General features: G+C 42.6%; 1 protein-coding gene across 5 annotated transcripts in view; it reads left to right on the forward strand.

The window, feature by feature from the left end:
- Positions 1 to 19,746, forward strand: part of UNKL (unk like zinc finger) — a 147,178-nt gene that overhangs the window by 79,381 nt on the left and 48,051 nt on the right. The gene's annotated exons all lie outside the window — the stretch shown is intronic.

Below are 19,746 nucleotides of genomic sequence, written 5' to 3' on the forward strand. Positions count from 1 at the left end.
CAATACATCTGTTAGTCTATAAGGTGCTACAGGACTCCTTGTCACTTGAATAATACTTACTTACCATGCAGGGTTTTTGGAGGATTAATTAGCATTTGTAAAGTACTAGGAAGAAGAAAAGGGTTATGGAGCATGTTTTCTAAAGTAGCGATAAATACAAGACTCTGAACAAATAATAACTAAAATTTTTGTTACAACATAAGGGGCATTTTTCTCACAGTATTCTAATATTGTCACTTTCAGGTAAAATTGTAAGCAAAAAGCAGGCATCATTATCTCTTGCAAATGGCAGCCAAACTTGTTTGTCTGAATAGTTGGGTAAATAAGAAGTAAGACTGAGTGGACTGTAGTTGTGAAGTTTTAAATAGTTTTGGTTTTAAGTGCAATGTGACAAAAAAAATCGACATTGTAAATTATGCTTTCATGATAAAGATTGGGGTTTTCAGACTTTGGGTAAGGGTAAGCCACTAGCTGGCTGTGAGATGTTTTGTTTACCTCAGCATACATAGATACAGCAGCTCGCAGCTTTCAATGGCTGTGGTTCGCCATTCCTAACCAATGAAAGCTGCAGGAAGTGGTGGTCCCGCCCACACTGCTTCCTGCAGCTCCCATTGGCCGAGAACATATATTTGACAGTATATATTTAAATCTATTTGAACATGTAGAAAAACATCGAAATTATTTCATAAATTTCAATTGTCATTCTATTGTTTTTCAGTGTGGTTAATCCTGATTAATTTTTGAGTTAATTGTGTGAATTAATTCTGATTATTTGACAGCCCTACTTTTTTGATTTCTAACAAATCATAGGGATAGAAGAGACTTGAGAAGGTCAGTCAGTCCAGCCCTCTATGCAAAGCAATACTACTCCCAAATAAATCAGCCTCTCCAGGGCTTTCTCAAGCCAGGACTTAAAAACCTTCAGGGTTGGTGATTCCACCACCTCAAAATGCAACGCATTCCAGTGTTTCACCACTCTCCTAGTGAAATAGTTTTTCCTAGTAGCCAATCTAGATCACCCCCACTGCAACTTGAGACCACTGCTCCTCATTCTGCTATCTGTCACTGTTGACAACAGCTTCTTTCCATCCTCTTTGGAACTGCCCTTCAGGCAGTTACAGGCAGCTATCAAATCCCCCCTCACTCTTCTCTTTTGTAGACTAAATAAGCCCAAATCCCTCAGCCTCTCCTCATAAATAATGTTCTTCAGCCCCCTAATCAACCCCAAGTACAAGCGGAAAGTGGCTTCTCTTGGGGCACCCATTCCAAAGAAGGCTAAGGCGTCTCCAACGCGATACTTCCCATCCACTTTTACTACCAGAGTGAGCTCTAAAGATAGACAAGGAACCTCTGGATCGAGCACCTCGGGGTCCCGACAATCTGCGGGCCCCAGCTGAAAGAAATCATCCCCAGCAGCGCCAAGATCGCAGTCGGTGTCAGGGCTGGTAGCAGTGCACAGGCCGGCACCGGACTCAGCTAACCCAGCGGCACTGGCCTCAGTAACTCCGACTCCTCCAGCACCGAGCGCTGAAGCCCCAGCAATATCCGCACCATCCACATCAGCTCTGGGGCTAGGCCTCAGCACGGAGTTGACCTCAGTTGGCACCGAGCTCCTTGGTACCAGTGGCTGTCAGTGTTGTTCCAGCCCCTAGTAAAGCCATGGCAAAGACACATTCCAGACCCTTGTCTCCTTCACCAACATTCTCCCCAGGACCATCCCCTTCCCCATCAAGGTACCAAAGGTACACAGGGCAGTGTATCTCCTTGCCACAGAGCACATCGATGACCCTGCTATAGGGACACAGCATATGTCGAAACACGACGGTCCCTGTCGCATTCTCGGTCACCCAGATGATTACCAAGTCACCCACGATCACTTAGGAGATCACCACGTCACGACTACTATATACGACACAGCAGTGTCCTGTCTTCTCGGTATTCCTCACCAGCACACTCAGAAAGATATTATGGGCACTATCATAAGTTACGATCGTTCCCACCATGACCGCATCTCACTTTCCTACAAGGGATCTTCCTGCAGCTGCCAATCACGCAGTTTAATACTTACCTCAACAACCACAGCAGTTGCACTCGCCTCCTCCATTGAAGAGTCCAACCATCCATCATGAACAAATTGAAACAGAAGAAGGGCAACTATCTGAAATGGAAGACCCTTAGCCGGAAGCTTCCCCAACTGATCATTCCTCATCGTCACCAGACGAAGCGATGATTCCAGGTGATGTCTCTCCACCAGACAACCTGAAATAATTTCAGGACTTGTTTAAAAGAGTAGCAAAGAGTCAGGAGGTGCAATTGGGAGACATTTAAATCAAACAGCATCAAACATAACTGATGTATCCACAACAACACCGTTCTCACAGCCTCCTATTTACTAGGGGCCCACAACTCTATTGCAGACTCACTCAGCAGGCGATTTCCCCATGATCACGAATGGGATATCCGCACGGACATTCTGCGTCGCATATTCACTGGATGGGGTTTTCTACAATAGATCTCTTCGCAACTTCAGCCAATGTGAAATGTTCCAGAGTGGGAATAGGACGCCATTCTTTGGGAGACGCCTTTCTCCGTCGTTGGGGAACGTCGCTACTATACACCTTTCCCCCAGTCGTTCTGGTGCCCAGAATCCTGGAAAAAATTATCATGGAAGCGACTCACATAATACTCATAGCCCCAGCACTCAATACTCCACCAGATGTCAGGGCAGGCACCATACAGCCTGCCTCCTCTTTTGGACCTTCTGACTCAAGGCAATGGATCTCTGTGCCACCCGAGGCCCGAAATCCTACATCTCACGTCATGGATGCTGGCTGGTTCAGCGCTTCCGAACACCTCTGTTCGCAGCGAGTCAAGTATTAATGCACAGCAGAAAGGATTCTACACGAGCAACGTACTTAGCTAAATGGACCAGATTTCAAGGGTGGTGTTGGAATAATAACCTAGACCCTCATGCAACAACTTTATCCCACATACTTGATTATATCCTACATCTTTGCAACACAGGCCTCGTGATAGCCTTCTTGCGAGTACATCTAGCAGCAATTAGTGCATTTTACCATACTGGAGAGGGGTTGTCCTTGTTTGCTCACCCAACCACAGTACGATATTTACTAAAGAATCCGTAACGCTGAGATCCCATCCAGCGTTTATCCAGAAGGTCTGTTCTGAATTGCATATTAATGAACCAGTCATCTTTCCTTGCTTCTACCCCAAACCATAGACATAGGCACAAGTCACGACTATGCACACACTTGATGTAAGGAGGGCATTGGCGTTTTACATTGACAGAATGCGGGAGTTGAGAAAAACGGATCGCCTGATAGCGTCGCTGGCGGATCGTTCCAAGGGTCAATGCTTGACTTCCCAACGCATTGAGACTCATAGTCTCATGCATTACTAAGTGTTACTCCATACGCAATAAATCTCTCATGCCCACCTATGGCTCATTCCACCAGGGCAGTGGCCACTATTACAGCCTCTACAAGAGGAGTCCCACTTCGTGACATCTGTTGAGCAGCGACCTGGTTGTCTACCACCACCTTTATGAAACACAATGCTGTAGTGGATCAATTTCCTTCAGATTCCTCGGTGGCTACGGCAGTATTCACTCGCGCCCAGAAACTTTAATTCCAGAGCCCATGGGCAATTTGGGTACTGCTCCGAAGTCACCAGGAGTGGAGCAGCCACGGGGACCACTTGAAGAAGAAGAAGTTACTCACCCTGTGAAGTAATGATGGTTCTTCGAGATGTGTCCCCGCGAGTGCTCCACGACTTGCCCTCCTTCCCGCTCTGGAATTGTGTTTTTTCTTGTTTCAGATGAGCAGATGAGAGGAACTGGGCGGGGCCGGACTGCATGCGACGGATGAACGACGCTTCAGAGAAACCGCGCATGTGTGGTCTGGCGGAGCACGGCTATGGCAATTCTCTGATCCGTGGCGCCGGGACGGGGCCCAACAATAGGAGTGGAGCACCCACCAGGGACACATCAAAGAACCATCGTTACTTCACAGGGTGAGTAACTTCGTCTTCCATAACTTGCTGGCAAGAATATTGTGGGAGACTATATCAAAAGTTTTGCTAAAGTCAAGGTATATCGTATCCACTGACTTCCCCATGTTCACAGAGCCAGTTACCTCATCATAGAAGCTAATCAGATTGGTCAGGCATGACTTGCCATTGGTGAATCCATGTTGACTATCTCTGATCACATTCCCCTCTTCCAAATGCTTCGAAATGGATTCCTTGATGATCCCCTGCATGATTTTTCTGGGGAATGAAGTATGGCTGACCAGCCTGTAGTTTCCTGGATTGTCCTTCTTCCCTTTTTAAAAATGGTCAGTACATTTGCCTTTTTCCAGTCATCCAGGATCTTTCCCGATCTCCACGAGTTTTCAAAGATAATGGCCAAAGGCTCTGCAATGACATTTGTCAACTCCCTCAGTAACCTTGGATGCATTAAATCCAGACCCATGGATTTGTGTATGCCTAGCTTTTCTAAATAGTTCTTAACCTCTTCTTTCTCCACCAACGGCCGTCCACTTCCTTCCCATACTGTATTTCCTAGTGCAGTAGTCTGGGAACTGACCTTGTCTGTGAAGACAGAGGCAAAAAAAAGCATTGAGTACTTCAGCTTTTCCCATATCATCTGTCACTAGGTTACCCCCCCCCCCCTCATCCGATAAGGGCCCCACATCTTTTCTGATCACCCTCTTATTGCTAACATGCGTATAGAAACCTTTCTTGTTACCCTTCATATCTCTTGCCAGCTGCAATTCCACTTGTGCTTTTGCTTTCCTGATTACTCCCCTGAATTTGCGAGCAGTATATTTATACTCCTTCCTAGTCATCTGTCCAAGTTTACACTTCTTATAAGCTTCCATTTTGTGTTCAAGCATACCAAGGATTTCCCCAATCTGGTTGCCTGCTATGTTTGCTTTTCTTACTGTGAATTGGGGTGGTTTCATCCTGTGCCTTTAATAAGGCTTCTTTAAAATACTGCCAGCTCTCCAGTTGAGAGAGGCAGAATGATTTAAACCCAGGCAGGACTACCATGTCTCCAAGGAATTTGGGGCTTGGGAGTGGCCTGAACAAAGAAAATCAGAAGTAAGTAAAGGGAAAAGTAAATTCAGTCACGTTCAGGGTAATTTTTCTTTATTTTGTGGTTTGGTTTGAACTGTTGTGTGAGAATCTATGCTTTCCTCCACCTTTACCATCTAAGCATTGGTTCCAAAGGTTTTTCTCTGTGTTTTAATTTGTTTTCCTTAGTTGCAACCAAGTATGCTTTATCAAGTTTATCTTTTGTTTTGTAATAAAAATCACTTTTTTGAAGGTGATGATTTGATTCTTGTGTTCTGGAAGGTCTGTCTGTGTGTATGTGCATGCTTCTGACTGAGGGGTCAGCTACCAGAGACTGCAGCTTGTTCTTCTCTTTTCTTTTTTCAAGCTCTTTTGGGGCAAAAGAACTTGGAGTACCCCGGGGGTAGTGTCAAGTGTTCATCCCTGGTTTTTCGGAATAAAAAAGCACTTGGTGGCAGTGATTCCCCAAAAATCTGTGTATTATGATTCTTGGGAGAAGTTTTTTGTAACCAGTATCTGTAGAGTCAAGGGTTTTAAGCTCTTTTGCAGGCCCTCACCTTTTTTACTTAGAGTGCCATCATGGGGGTCAGCACAGAAAGGGATTTAGAGGTCATAGTGGACCACAAGCTAAAGGTGAATTAACAGTGTGACATGGTTACAAAAAAAAAAAAAAAAAAGAGGGGAGAGAGAGAGAGAGAGCAAGCCAGCCTCATTGATGGGTATTAGCAGAAGTGTTGTAAGTAAGAAATGAGTAATTCTTATGCTCTACTATGCACTGATTAGATCTCAGTTGGAGTATTGTGTCCAGTTCTAAGCACCACATTTTAGGAAAGATGTGAACAAATTGGAGAAGGTCCAGGGAAGAGCAACAAAAATGATTAAAGGTCTAGAAAACATGATCTATGAAGGAAGATTGAAAGAACTGGGTTTGTTTAATCTGAAAAGGAGAAGTCTGAAAGGGGACATAAACAGTTTTCAACTACCTAAAAGATTAAGAGGAGGAGGAAGAATTGTTCTCCTTAACCTCTGAGAAAAGGACAAGAAGCAATGGGTTTAAATTGCAGCAAGGGAGGTTTAGGTTGGACATTAGGAAAAACTTCCTAACTGTCAAAGTGGTTAAACACTGGAATAAATTGCCTCGGAAAGTTGTGGAATTTGCATTGTTAAGAGATTTTTAAGAGCAGGTTAGACAAACACCTGTCAGGAATAGTTTAGATGGTGCTTGGTCATGCCAAATGCGCAGGAGACTGGACTTGAAGATCTCTTGAGGTTCCTTCCAGTTCTGAGAGTCTGTGTTGATGCATGATGGGGCTAAATTATGAAAGGCTTTGAAGAGAAGGTTTTGAAGGAAGCTTTTGATCTAGAAAGGGGAGCTAATGGATATACTTTAATGGTGATGATTTTCAGAAGTAACATACTGAATGGATTCAGAGAGATGAGATTCTAAGTGTCAAAGCCAGAAAAGAGGAAAAAATTACAATCAACAGGATATGAGATGATCTTGGATGAACATTGTTTTAGTAAGTGCAGAAAGGAAATATCTGTTATTGAGGATGCTGTAAAAGGAGGAATGGCAAGATTTAGACAGCCTATATTCGTCAAGCAAAAGAGATGGGTGAGTCAGTGGGAGCTGAGATCACGAGTTTGGATGATTAGAAAGGTGATGGTACTGTCTGCTGTGATAAAGTAGAAAAAAAGGACGTGAAGTATCAAGAGTTTAGTTTTGACCATTTTGACATTCAGGTGGAGATTGGATAAAGATGTCTGAAAGATATGCTGAAATATTGGCTTGAACAAATGGAGTCAGGTTTCAAGTAGAGAGGCAGATATCTGAGTCATCAATAAAAAGTGGTTGAAGCTGTGTTTGCAGATAATATGACAGGAATAAGATGAAGAAACAGAGAAATCTATTCCATTTCTGGTTTTATCCTACCCTTGTTGAGGTGGGTAGAATTTACTTTGACTTTCTGTTCTTTTCACATAGAGGTACTCCTACATGTCTTCCTTCCTGCAGGAGACTATAAAACAAACTGAAGAAAATGCTGCCCATAGTTGTGTTTGGTAAGGACCAGATTTAGGTTTTTGTTCTTGATTTTACTAATCCTTTAAAAATTTCTCTCTGTTTTAGAGCAGAGATGGGGAACCTCAGGTTCATGGACCAGATGCAATCCCTGGCTTGTCTGGATCTGGCCATCGAAGTTCAGGGCCGCTCTCCCCCTCCGCCTTGCATTAGGGAGCCAGTACTGGTGCTCCAGACCTCCCACTCTCGCTGAACCATGGAGCTGAAGCACACAAAATCTACTAGCCTGGGCCCTCCTATGCTCTGGTGTGCAAGGGCAATGTGGGGAATGTGTTTCTCTGGGTATGTCTACACTTGTACCCTCTTTCAATAGAGGGATGCAAATGAAGACATTCGAAATTGCAAATGAAGCAGCGATTTAAATATCCCACGTTGATACTGCAAGGTGTGACACTGAGTGGATCAAGAGTGATTACAGGGCTCTGGGGGTTATGGGTAAGGGACTTTGGAGTGCTCTTCATTCCTTCCTGTCAAAGGTAGGGGCCCAGGCAAAGACAGGTGCATCCTGGAGGTAAATGCCTGGCTGCAAATATGGTGTCCAGGAAGGCTTTGGATTCCTTTACCACAGGATGCTGTTCCAGGAAGGACAGCTAAGCAAGGATGGGGTTTACCTTTTGAGGAAGGGGACCACTGTATTTCGATGCAGACTGGCTAATCTAGAGAGGAGGGCTTTAAACTAGGTTCAATGGGGGCAGGTGACCAAAGCCAACAGGTAAGTGAAGAACATGGAGACCTGGGAGATGGGTTGAAAATGAGAGGGAGCATGGGCCATAAAAGCAGAGAAAAAGGAGGGACAAGGCAGAACTGGAAGGCAAGATCAAATCAGTATCTTAGATGCCTATATACAAATGCAAGAAGAACTTCAGGTGCTAGTAAATCACAACTATGACATCGTTGGTATCACAGAGACTTGGTGGGATAATGCACACGATTGGAATATTGGTATAGAAGGGTACAGCTTACTCAGGAAGGATAGACGAGGAAAAAAAGGGAGGAGATATTGCCTTATATATTAAAACTGTATGCACTTGGACTGAGGTGGAGATGGATGTAGGAGACAGAGGTGTTGAGAGTCTTTTGGTTAGGTTACAAGGGATAAAAAATAAGAGTGATGTCATGCTAGGGATCTACTATAGACGGCCTGCCCAGGTAGAAGAGGTGGATGAGGCTTTTTTTAAACAACTCACAAAATCATCCAAAGGGCAGGATTTGGTGGTGATGGGAGACTTCAACTATCCAGACATATGTTGGGAAACTAACACAGCAGGGCACAGACAATCCAATAAGTTCTTGGACTGCACTGAAGACAATTTTTTGTTTCAGAAGGTTAAAAAAGCTACTGAGGGAAAGCTGTTCTAGATTTGATTTTAACAAATAGGGAGGAACTGGTTGAGAATTTGAAAGGAGAAGGTAGCTTGAGTGAAAGTGATCATGAAATCATAGAGTTCATGATTCTAAGGAATGGTAGAAGGCAGATCAGCAAACTAGAGACAATGGATTTCAGGAAGGCAGATTTTGGTAAGCTCAGAGAGCTGGTAGATAAGGTCCCATGGGAAGAGGAAAAACAACTGAAGAGAGTTGGCAGTTTTTCAAAGAAACATTATTAAGGGCCCAAAAACAAGCTGTTTTGCTGCATAGGAAGGATAGAAAGTATGGCAAAAGACCGCCTTGGCTTAACCAGGAGATCTTGCATGATCTAAAAATCAAAAAGGAGTCTCATAAAAAGTGGAAACAAGGACCGATTCCAAAGGATGAGTATAAGCAAACAATACAGGTATGCAGGGATAAGATTAGAAAAGCAAAGGCACAAAACGAGCTCAAACTAGCTACAGACATAAAGGGAAACAAGAAGATTTTCTATAAATATATTAGAAGCAAGAGGAAGACTAAGGATAGGGTAGGCCCGCTACTCAGTGAGGAGGGAGAAACAGTAACAGGAAACTTGGAAATGGCAGAGGTGCTTAATGACTTCTTTGTTTCGGTCTTCACCAAGAAGTCTGATGATGAAGGAATGTCTAACACAGTGAATACTAGTGGGAATAGGATAGGGTTAGAAGATAAAATTAAAAAAGAAGAAGTTAAAAATCACTTAGAAAAGTTAGATGTCTGCAAGTCACTAGAGCCCAATGAAATGCATCCTAAAATACTCAAGGAACTCATCGAGGTATCTGAGCCTTTAGCTATCATCTTTAAAAAATCATGGAAGTCAGGAGAGATTCCCGAAGACTGGAAAAAGGCAAATATAGTGCTCATTTATAAAAAGGAAAAGAGCAACAACCCAGGAAACTACAGACTAATCAGCTTATTCTGTGCCAGGAAAGATAATGGAGCAAGTAATTAAGGAATTCATCTGCAAACACCTGGAGGATAATGAGGTGGTAAGTAGCCAGCATGAATTTGCAAAGAACAAATCATGTCAAACCAGTGGGATAGCTTTCTTTGATAGGATAATGAGTCTTGTGGATAAGGGAGAAGCAGTGGATGTGTGGTATACCATAAAATCGCGAGTATAATGCACACCTGCCTTTTAAACGTCATAATTCTGGAATAAACTGAACTCTTATCTATAATGCGCACCCCCATTATACTCGCGATTTTACGGTGTATAAATAGGAAGGAAGGGGCTCGCACCTGCCGCGGGGCCCCCTGCCTAGCTGAGCTCACGCTTGCCACGGGGGTTCCCTGGCCAGCTGCACTCGCCAAGACCGGGCAGGCAGTGAGCCAGGGCTCTGCAGCCTGGTGGCGCCGCCGGCGCCTCGCCTCGCCTGCCGCAGGGGCTCCCTGCCCAGCTGAGCTCGCGCCTGCCACGGGGACCCCTGTCCAACTGAGCTCATGCCTGCCACTGGGGTTCCCTGCCCAGCTGCCCTTGCCGAGACCAGGCAGGCAGCGACCCAGGGCGCTGCAGCCTAGCGGCGCCGCCAGCTCCTCACCTCACCTCGCCTGCTGCGGGGGCCCCCTGCCCAGCTGCCGCTGAGCTCGCTGAGGCCCCCACACCCTCCGGACAGCTGCTCGCGCACCGTGCCCTGGCGGGGCACCGTGTTGCAGCTGGAAAGTTTCTGTGCAGAGGGGAGGGTGAGTTTAAAACTTTTAACAGAAAACCTCCTATGTATAATGCGCACCCCGACTTTGACGCTAAAAAAAAGGTAAAAAAGTGTGCGTTATACTCGCGATTTTATGGTACCTAGACTTTAGCAAGGCATTTGTTACGGTCTCACATGATCATCTTATCAATAAATTAGGCAAATACAACTTAGCTGGGACTACTATAAGATGAGTGCATAACTGACTGGATAACCATTCCCAGAGAGTATTTATTAATGGTTCACAATGCCTGGGACCAATCCTTTTCAACTTATTCATAAATGATCTGGAGAAAGGGGTAAGCAGTGAGGTAGTAAAGTTTGCAGATGATACCAAACTGTTTAGGATAGTCAAGACAGAAGCAGACTGAGAGGGACTCCAAGAAAATCTCACCAAACTGAGTGATTGGGCAACAAAATGGCAAATGAAATTTAATGTGGATAAGTGTAAAGTATTGCACATTGGGGAAAAATAACCCCAGTTATACGTACAGTATGATGGGGGCTAATTTGGCTACGACAAATCAGGAAAGAGATCTTGGAGTTATCTTGGACAGTTCTCTGAAAACTTCCACACAGAGTGCAGCAGCGGTCAAAAAGGCAAATAGGATGCTAGGAATTATTAGGAAAGGGATAGAAAATAAGACCCAGAATATCTTACTGCCCCTGTATAAAACTATGGTACGCCCACATCTTGAATACTGTGTACAGATGTGGTCTCCTCACCTCAAAAAAGATATTTTGGCCTTGGAAAGGGTTCAGAAAAGGGCAACTAAAATGATTAGGGGTTTGGAACGGGTCCCATATGAGGAGAGGTTAAAGCGACTGGGACTTTTCAGTTTAGAAAAGAGGAGACTGAGGGGGGATATGATAGAGGTCTATAAAATCATGAGTGGTGTGGAGAGGGCTGATAAAGAAAAGTTATTTATTAGTTCCCTAAATAGAAGAACTAGAGGACACCAAATGAAATTAATGGGTAGCAGGTTTAAAACTAATAAAGTTCTTCTTCACACAGCGTGTAGTCAACCTGTGGAACTCCTTGCCAGAGGAGGCTGTGAAGGCTAGGACTATAATAGAGTTTAAAGAAAAGCTGGATAAATTCATGGAGGTTAGGTCCATAAAAGGCTATTAGCCAGGGGATAATATGGTGTCCTTGGCCTCTGTCTGTCAGAGGCTGGAGAGGGATGGCAGAAGACAAATCGCTTGATCATTGTCTTCGGTCCACCCTCTCTGGGGCACCTGGTGCTGGCCACTGTCGGTAGACAGGCTACTGGGCTAGATGGACCTTTGGTCTGACCCAGTACGGCCGTTCTTATGTAGAAGGGCATAACAAGTGGGATTCTGCAGGGGTCTGTTTTGGGAGCAGTTCTGTTCAATGTCTTCATCAACAGTTTAGGTATTTGCATAGAGAGTGCACTTACTATGTTTGCAGATTATACGAAGCTGGGAGGCGTTGCAACTGCTTTGGAGGATAGGGTCATAATTCAAAATGATCTGGGCAAACTGGAGAAATGGTCTGAGATAGGATGAAGTTTAATAAAGACCAAATGCAAAGTGCTCCACTTAGGAAGGAACAATCAGTTTTATGCATACAGAATGGAAAGTGCCCGTCTAGGAAGGAGAACTGCAGAAAGGGATCTAGGGGTCGTAGTGGACCACAAGCTAAATAAGAGTCAACAGTGTGATGCTGTTGCAAAAAAAAGCAAATATGATTCTGGGATGCATTAACTGAAGTGTTGTGAGCAAGACATGAGAAGTCATTCTTTTGGACTACTCTGCGCTGATTAGGCCTCAATTGGAGTACTGTGTCAGTTCTGGGCACTATATTTCAAGAAAGATGTGGAGAAATTGGAGAGGATCCAGAGAAGAGCAACAAGAATGATGAAAGGTCTAGAGAACATGACCTATGAAGGAAGGCTGAAAGACTTGGGCTTGTTTAGTTTGGAAAGGAGAAGACTGAGGGGTGACATGATAGCAGTTTTCAGGTATCTAAAAGGGTGTCACAAGGAGGAGGGAGACAAATTGTTCTCCTTGGCCTCTGAGGATAGGACAAGAAGCAATGGGCTACAACTGCAGCAAGGGAAGTTTAGATTGGACATTAAGAAAAAATCCTAATTGTAAGGGTGGTTAAACACTGAATAAGTTGCTTAGGGAGGTTATTTAAGAGCATTGCTGGAGATATTTAAGAGCAGGTTAGACAGACATCTCTCAGGGATGGTCTAGATGATACTGGGTCCTGCTGTGAGGGTAGGGGACTAGACTTGATGACCTCTCAAGTTCTTTCCAGTTCTCATGTTGTATTATTCTACTCATGTAACTGATAGGTGTGAGAGCATATAATATTGAACAGGTAGTGTGAGAACAGTGGTGAGCGATGGATAGCTAAATAAAATATGTGACTTTGAAGAGATATTTAATGAGAGAGAGAGGTAGTTTTAAATAGGATTTAGTGTTATGTGTGGGAGAAAGAAATAGAAATAAAAAGAATGAACGAAGTTGAATTTCACGTATAAGAGGGAAAACAATAGAAGAAGAGAGCAGATATAGCTCTAGGAGTGGTGCTGCATGTGGTCCTCCAGGAAAAAAAAAAACATAATTTTCTTCAGGTAATTGATTATGCAAGACTTAAAATACTAATTCATTCTGAGGACATTATAGCATCACATTAGCAGTGCAGCAACTATTTTGGAGGTAGTATTTCTGTTCTAGACTTCTATTTTCAGTCATTTGAAATTGTGTAAAAAATTTACTTTGGGGTAAAAAGTCTTATTGGTTGTGGATTATTTTATGTACAAAGTTTGACAAAAATGTGTTTGTTTTATGAATGATTACAATGTGGCAAGATGTCTTCTAGACATGAAGAACTTTATTTGTATGCTTTTTACATACGTTTAAAAAATCTTCAGACTTGACTTTTGTATGGTGGAATGACAGTTGTGTGCTTTGATCCTGTTTTGAAGAAATTTTGATTTTGCAATTCAAGGTGTTTTGAACATTTTTCAAATCCAGTTATCATGGGCAGTACACAGGAGCGGCCCGAGGCCAGCTGCAGCCGCTGGCGCCCCACGCGGGCGGCACGATCGGTGCCCCCTCCTGCTCAGCCATCAGTGACCGGACGGGGCGCCCTGTGACGACATCATCGCGCACCTGGGCCAGTGGTGCTCTAGGCAACTGCCTAGTTCGCCTAGGCTCACGAGCTGCCCCTGGCAGTACACCACTTTACTTAGTGATTTAAAATGAAGTTCTCAGAAAAGTGACTTCGTTAGAGAAGAAAGCCTCTAAGGGTTCTGTGTTTCTTAGTTTATGCTTTATATCTGTTTTGCTGTTTACAATTTTAAAAAAAGTAGATTTCATTCTTTTTCGTCTAGATCTGAAACTCTCAAAGAATTCTTTCTGGCTCATGTATCATTGTTAATAGAGAGTGTGAAAGCTGAATTCTGCTCCAACCTTATGATTCTATGCCTGTTTATCTTTTTCATTTGAGATGCATGTGTACAATTGTAGGCAATCTTTGGACCTACAATAAGAAGTTAATTAACAATTTTGCTGATAATGCACAGGCAAGAAGAGAATCCATCTCTTGCTCCTCTTCGTGTTGATTCTGCCCAATTTGCAGAATTAAAACATAGTAAACATTTAGTCATTAGGTATAATGCTCACTATGCCCAGGAACACATCAGTTCAGTAAAAAGAGGTAATATTTCAGAGATCACATTTAAGAACAGCATCCTATATCAAGGTATCATGCTCTGAATATTGAAAGATGTAGGTGTGTTGTGTCACCATTCATAAGAGAGAGAGAGAGCGTTGTGATAATCCTAATCAAGGATTTCCCAAACTTTTTTGGCCCCAGAGCCCCTATGGAATCCTGAAAATTTGGCAGAGCTCTTAAAATATTGTGATTTTTTTTTTTAAATTCAATGTGCGTCCAAATAAATAGACATAGTTTTGGAATGCTATTTTTATTTCTTGTATAACAGAATCGTTGTTAGTGGAGATGCAAGTTTTTCATATTTTAATGGGAAGAATATACATGTTTTTTTCCTTTGCAAATCTGTTTAATATCAGGAATTGTGCTGGAAAGTTGGATTCTTATACAGGCAGTCCCCGGGTTACGTACAAGATAGGGACTATAGGTTTGTTCTTAAGTTGAATTTGTATGTAAGTCGGAACTGGCTCCAGATTCAGCTGCTGCTGCTGAAACTGACCAGAGGCTGACTTCAGGAAGCTGGAGGCAGAATTGCTCTGCCCCCAGGTTCCTGGAATCAGCCACTGATCAGTTTCAACAGCGGCTGAATCTCGAGCCTGGGACAGAACAGCTGGGCTGCCAGGTAGGTCCCTGCAGGACCAACCCGGCAGCACCCCAGCTGCTCTACCCCAGGGTCCACAACAAAAGCCTGGTCTGCTGGGGGGGGGGGGGAGCGCACTAGCTGCACCGCCTCCCCCCCCCCCCCCAGCAGACCAGGGACACGGGGAGCAAAGCCGCAGCGGCGGCGGGGTGCCGCTCCTCCTCCCCGGCTTTACTCCAGGTGTCCCTGGTCTGCTGGAGACGGTCCCCAGCAGACCAGGGGCACCCGGAGCAGCTTTTCTCGCCCCAGAGGTCGAGGTGGCGGGACCGACATAAGTCGGATCCGCGTAACTCAGGGACTGCCTGTATTAGATGCAGCATCAAGTCTGTTCTTATCTTTTGTTTTCGTTGCGGCGTAATACGAAAATCCAGTTTCATACAAAAGGGAAGAAGCTCACAAACTTTGTTTTGCAACTTTTGGGTACTCTTGGATCAGGTTGCTTGAAAAATTAATTTATGTGTGTTTGGGGTTTGTTTGTTTTTTTTGTTTGAGCTGGTAATCAGCAGTCCTTTCAAGCAGGCTTTCATAATCTTGAGCTGATAAACCAACTGGCCTGGCTGTTGTTAACAATGGATTTCTCATCCAAGATTTATTGTCATTTGTGGGAGAAAAGTATTCTAAAAGGAGCGCAAGTCACATAAGCACTGTACGAAGTCACTGCAAATAATGTAGTCAAGAATGGAATTGCTTTCAGTAAAAAGTCATTGTGTAGGAACGCAGTCAAAGGTCTTTTTTTCTATGACAATGCCCAAAATTCCAGTTTCTCCAGTAGCAATACAATTCTATCTTTTACGGTGAAAATATTCACGTTTCTTTCTTACAGCAGCAGATTAACTTAACTGAGCACGGGGAATATATCAGCAATGTACACAAGTCTCAGCAGCCATAAGTAATTTATCAAATAACCTGACAGTCAGTGGTTGTGATCTACAAAGTAAATACTTTGTGATGAAGCTCAAAAAGTCTTTTGAGCATTTTCCCTAGCAGTAGCCCTCTCATCTCCATATGTTGAAGGAGCACTGTGTGCTGACTGCTGAGTTCTTCACATCAACTTTTGAACAGCCTCGTAGTGATCTAGTTTGTATATAATTAATAATTTGCACTGTCTCATCCAGAACATTTTTACAAGATACAGGCATCTTCTTAAGGGCAAGAATTTCTCTGTGAAGAACAAAGTGAATGCCGGTGCAGCATAGAGTCGCATATAATGGACAAACACAAATAAGACTGCAAGCACTGTCATGTCAGTAGACTCATCCAGCTGCAGTGAATACACATCACAAAATTGCAGTTGAGAAATTGGCTCTTTCTTCATGTTAGCAGCAAGGTGTTGAGTGTGACACGCAGCACGGCTTCCAGTTTTACTAGATGGCTTATCAGTCCTACACATCGCAACATTTTTTGCACAATTCTTGATGAGTTTTTCTGCAATTATATGTACTTATCTAGTGAGTGCAATATGGTAGGTAGCTCAGTTTGGCTAGATCTAAACTGCAGCGTTTTCTGCTTTTTTTTTTTCGGAAGAAGCTTTTCCGCCAAAGATGGGGCCAAATAGCAGAAAAGCCTCCTCTTTTGATGGAGCTCTTATGCCTTGTGAAATGAGGTATACAGGACTCCCCAAAAGAGTGTGTTGGCTCTCCAGTGGGAAAAAAAGCAGAAGAGCAAATGCGTTCCCTGGACCTCTGGTATCCCGCAAAACTCCCGTAGTCTAGACATAGCCAGAGTAGGATGCTTCTGTTGCAATTTTGTTGTCCAATTTAGTGATTTTTTTTTCCATCACTGAGAGTTTACTATTTGAAAGTTCATCAAGCTTTCATTTGAAAACACTTATGCCTTTGTCTTTGTGTTCAGAATTATTTGTTTCTAAATGCCTTCATAGTTTAGCAGGTATCAGAGAACTATTGGAAAGTATTTTGTTGAACACTATGTGCTGTGCATCAGGAACATCTTTATTTCCAGTGCAAGTAAATCCAAAAGACAAACAACTCTCATCATACTTGCGTTTCTTGTTGCATGCTGCTAATCTGGTAGATGAGTGTGGATTTCCTCTTTGACAGCTCTCTTTCTGATTTTTCAGTCTGATTGTCCTTTTTTTCGTGTTCTGATATTGTTTGTTTGCTCTAGTTAAAGTCTGATTGTTAGAAGCCAGAGTTTCTTTTTTTAGTCACTTAGCCATGGAGAATGATGGATGTGAATGGTGGTCTGTGATGTATTGCAAAACATTGAAAGAAAACAGTGTGAAGACCACTATATTGTAGCAGGCTTTGGTTGGAAGAAAGTGGAAAATAAATGTCGTCTTAAATCTTTGACTTGTGAAAAGCTAGACCAAGTGCTTGAAGCATCTAATATGTGTTATCAGGCCTACAACCTTGATATATGGTACTGAAGTGCACCTTTATCTATGTCAGTTATAGTCTGTGTTTCGTTGAGCTACATATAGTTTTAGAGTTCCCCTTTCCCCCATTTCATGTTGCAGTGTCAAGCTTATTTATTGAATATTGCCACAATAATTCTAAATATAATAGGTAATTTAAAAAAATATATTTTCAATTTTTATCAAAAAACATCATTCCATTACAACTGTTATGAATATTTTCTTGTGGAGCCCCAGGGCGCCACGGAGCTGTTTGGGAAACCCTGGTGTAATCTGATATATGTACTAGCCATGGAATTTCATCCAGTAATTCCCACAATTTGGGGTTGAACTACAGTATATCTTTTAAAAAGACATCCTGCCTGGGTTTAAAGAATTCAGATTATGGAGAATTGATGACACAGTAGGTAAATTGATCAATACTTAATTAATCTCAATTAGAAGTGTGTGCTTTAATAGCAGACTTTTTTCTGCTTGATAAAACAGCCCTCTGTCAGAATTTTTTCCCTAGTTCTTATAGATTATAACTCACCCTCAGTTATTTTTTACAATATTTCAGTGTTGGACAGAATACTTCACTACACATTTATAGACTACAGAGCCATTGGGAGCAGCCCTTCCCTCCCCCCGAGATAGTGATCTTTAATTTTTCCAACTTCTCACTTACAGTTATATAAAAATGTTAACATGTTGAAGCACCCAGATAATAAAAAATGTAAATAATACTGCTCATGTACAAGGGCAGTCTCAGTAAAGAAACTTACTGGAGTTCTAAGTGGCGGCATTTAAAAGAATAATAGTTGGGTGCTGTAACATTAACATCATGGTCAGATTGTGACACCTTTACTCATTGATTTCAGTAGGGCTTTTGCCCGAATAAATCTTGATTAAAGATTTCATGATTTTGTCTGTGGTGAATGAGGATGGTGCATTTTTATTGTGCATTTAAGTGGGGCATTACAAGGAGTGGGGAAAAACCCTCTCACTGATAATAACGAGGTTCTTCCCTTATAATGCTTGGCTTGCAGGGGTTTCCAGGAGGCCAAATCAATTTTTGTAGATTCCTCTTGCAGTTTTGTGGCTCCTTAGTTCACTGTTTGATGCATGGATGTGAGAGTTATCATGGAGCCAAGTTGCCAGAGCTTCCTTTGCTGATGTCTACTCACATTCCAGTGAATTTGATTAGACAAATTTTCTTGTACCTGGGAAGGGAGAGAGTGGCAGCAAAAAAAAATTATTGCAGCCTCAACGCTACATTAGCTTTTTGAGCAGATTAATGACAAGGCTGAAGTGTGGTCATGTTTACCCCTTATTCTTACACTGTGCATAGATTCCTAGGTTCTGTGGAGATTTCTCTGCAGATTCAGAGATGGGTGCCACAAACCGAATCCCCCACCCTCTCCTGTTCAGGGAACAGGATGGTGCCACCAACTGAATCCCCCACCCTCTCTGGCAAACAAAGTTGAAGATCTGTGAATGGAGGCTTTCCATGTTTTTTACATCACTACATTCCTTGGTATCATTTACATCCTCCCTTGTGTGTGCAGCTCCCTCTCAAGTTAGTACGTACAGTAGGTTTCATTAAGATGCTGTTATTCACCCTCTTTCTGGTCCTTACTGAAGATGTCAGATAAGGCTGGTACTTTCAGCAGTCCTCCTAATGCCTAGTACTAAACTCCTGCCCCTTAGCTTGTGATATATCACTGCTTATTTTTACCATTTGTCTGAAATTCTTCAGCCAGTTTTCAGTCCACATTACATTTTTTATATCCAGATTCTAGTTAATTTTTCAAATAAGATACTTTAGCAAAACACAGCTATCATTTTTCTTTTCTTCTACTAGCTTCTGTAAATCTATCCCACAAAAAGCTGTCATGTATGTTTGGCATGATTTGTTGTTTATACATGCAAGATGTGTAATTAAGTAGCACGTAAAACCAAGAGTATTTCTTGTCCTGAATATTGAAAATAGGCATTGATTAATTTGACAAATTACATATCCTTTTTTTGCAGTGAGCTACTGTAAGCAATTTCATTCTGAGAATTCAGACTTGGCATAGTCTGCCTCCACAAAGAATGTCTATTATGTCTTGCTTGGGGGGGTTTTGTTTGTTTTTTTGGGGGGGTTTGTTTTTAAGTAGGACAAATTGTTGTAAAGGAGTAGAAATCTGTATTTTGCAATAGCATAATGTCCTTTTTTATAAACAAGTACGCACTGAGTGCAGTTTTCCCTGAGTGTGTGACCACATAGGGCCAAATTAAAAAATACACAATTATGTTGAAGTCAGTGAGAGACTAGGATTGAGTTTGCTCCTACTATGTGAGTTTTGAATTACTGTTTAAAGATTACCAGTTAATGATGATAGTTGTAATATTGATTTCAGTGGGAGTTGTAGCTGCATATGACAGGCTGAAATTGGTTCATGGTTTCATTTGTAAATTTTCCAGGTGAAGAAATGCCTGGGCTGAATTTTTCACCCAAAGGCAGAATTGTAGGGCCAGCTCTTCAGCCATATCATTGATTTTAATGGAGTTTTTTATTTTCACCAGTGGAGAATTTGGTGTATATTAACAGAAGAACTACCATAATGAGTCAAACTTGGGGGGAGTGTGCAGAATAGAGCAGTTTTGGGGAGTTCCAATCCTATCTTCTCCTCCTGGGTTCTGGCAATCAAAGATTTAAGATCACCCCAATCATGGGATTGTATTCCTGGCCATCTTGGTTAATAGCCGGTGATAGACCAAGCCTCCTTTAAGTTAAATAGT

The sequence above is a fragment of the Pelodiscus sinensis genome, chromosome 15 (assembly GCF_052426305.1).
Source record: "Pelodiscus sinensis isolate ZL-2025 chromosome 15, ASM5242630v1, whole genome shotgun sequence".
Taxonomy (NCBI): Eukaryota; Metazoa; Chordata; order Testudines; family Trionychidae; genus Pelodiscus; species Pelodiscus sinensis.